Source organism: Suricata suricatta, chromosome 4, assembly GCF_006229205.1.
Source record: "Suricata suricatta isolate VVHF042 chromosome 4, meerkat_22Aug2017_6uvM2_HiC, whole genome shotgun sequence".
NCBI classification, from domain to species: Eukaryota; Metazoa; Chordata; class Mammalia; order Carnivora; family Herpestidae; genus Suricata; species Suricata suricatta.
In genome coordinates this window covers 11446232-11448606 of record NC_043703.1, presented here as the reverse complement: position 1 = coordinate 11448606, position 2375 = coordinate 11446232, and positions in this window count along the sequence as shown.

Sequence of the window (2375 nt, the reverse complement as noted above, 5' to 3'; positions counted from 1 at the left end):
TTTCCTAAAGATTATTAAGCAGTAGAGGAGGCAAATAACAATGAAAATAAGAACCACAAACTTCAAAGTACCAAGTTCTGGTCAGATGATGGCTAGTGCCTTGTTAAGCTTATAAGCCTATTTCCATATTCTGGCTGAGGACCCCCTTTCAAAATTCCCAGAGATTCTAGTCTGCAACCTTTTGGAGGAATCAGTAGATAATGAGTAGAGCTGACGGCCAATCCTTGGATAAAGCAGGCTTTATACTGCTTCAAATGCATTTTCAGCATATAACATCTATGAAACTAATATTCATGAGAAAATAGGTCTGGGAGTTTTTTAAGGAGTAGTTACACCTTTTTACTGATTAATGTTTACCGAGCAAGGAGCCTTTCGGAAATCTGTTAAGTGTATTTTTGTTTGTCACAATGACCTCTGATACTGCATAGGGTCCAGTAAATGCCAGACACAATCCTCTCACAGAAAAAATAAATAAATAAAAGAAAAGAAAGGAAAAAGACTTGTTCTCTTTCCTAATGTATTTTAAAAAAAATTTTTAATGTTTGTTTTTGAGAGAGACAGAGAGAGAGACAGAGAGAGAGAGAGACAGAGTACAAGCAGGGGAGAGACAGAAAGAGAGGCAGATACAGAATCCGAAGCAAGCAGGCTCTGAGCTGTCAGCACAGAGCCCGATGCAGGGCGTGAAACCGTGAATCGTGAGATTATGACCTAAGCTGAAGTCAGACCTTAACTGACTGAGCCACCCAGACACCCCCTCCAACCTATTCTTTTTAATGTTTATTTATTTTGAGAGAGAATATGTGTGCTCAGGGGTGGGGCAGAGAGAGAGAGAGAGAGAGAGAGAGAGAATCCCTAGGAGGCTCCATGCTGTCAGTGCAGAGCCCAACATAGGGCTTGAACTCCTGAACCTTGAGATCATGGCCTCATCCGAAATCTAGAGTTGGACACTTAACCAACTGAGGCACCCGGGCGCCCCATCCTATCCCCTTTCACTCTCCAACCTCATGCTTCTTATGTAGGTAAAAGTCTATTTGTATTTATATGAATCTAGAACCAATTCCATTTTACATGTAAACATGTGCTTGGCAGAATTTTAATTCATGCTAAATTTTCCAGAAATGCAACTATTTACTGCTTTGATTGTTATTTGAAAGTTTCTTAAGAGTTGTTCACCAATTCAAAATACCGTATCACCTGCGACAACTCTGTATTGCATTTAAGTCCCCAGGACCCATTTCTATGCATGGCTGGTGCTCTCTCAGTGATTCTACAGCTTTTGCAAAGATATACAAATCTAGCCCTTATTTTTTAAATAATAAAAATATTTTTATATATGCAAAATATTTTTTTAAAAGGTATTGAGAATACTCCGTGGAATATTTGAAAGTGTCCATACTGACAACATGGTTTTTTTCTAATTTATCTAGACAAACCCATCAAGATTAAGCGAATATTTTATGAAGAAAGACACAGAGTTGGCAAAGTTAGAAACTTCAGAGATTTAGGGAAAGTTTGAAAATTATAATTTTGTCCCAGAAATGTTTCTTTTAAATCTAATCTGAAAGATTTAGTTACCATTTTTTCTTTTTTTCTCTTCTTTGTCTTAAGGTTTTTTTTAATGTTTATTTATTTTTGAAAGAGACAGAAAGTGAGTAGGGGAGGGGCAGAGAGAGAGGGAGACACAGAATCCGAAGCAGGCTCCAGGCTCTGAGCTGTCAGCACAGAGCCCGAGGCGGGGCTTGAACCCATGATCTGTGAAAGCATGATCTGAGCCGAAGTCAGATGCTTAATCAACTGAGCCACTTTCTTTTCTTTTCTCTTCTTTTCTTTTTTTAAAGAAAGGCAGACTGCCACGTGCAGTGCCTCACACGGATGTGTCCGGAGGCTTGGAAGCTGGTGGACTCCCCGACGTTCTCCCGCAAACGGACGCTGCGAGCTCGTCTGGAGGCTCCAGCAGGGGACAGTGTCTATCATACACCCTGGACCCAAGAGCGGTCCTCCTCTGTCGGGAAAGGTCATCCTCATGGACCAAGCACAAAGCTTCAGGAGGGACACATATAGAGAGCAGTGAGGGAGGCAGGGGACACCTGTGTAGCCAGCCAAATCAGCAAACCAACCCTGGTGATCCAGGGGGTGACAGATGTCACACTCAGATCAGCCTCATATCCTATAGGTACCATTTCTTAACAGAACAGCACAAATGATAGCCTTCTGTGATCCTCCAAATAATATAAGAGAAAAATTAACTTTACCAGCTGCATAAGAGGTTATAATTAATAAGAAAAAGAAATTTTAAAGATTTCTTCTGTTCTGTGAGCAATAGTATTGTATGTAGAAGAATCTATGAGGAATCTCAAGCAGTAGAAAAATGGGCT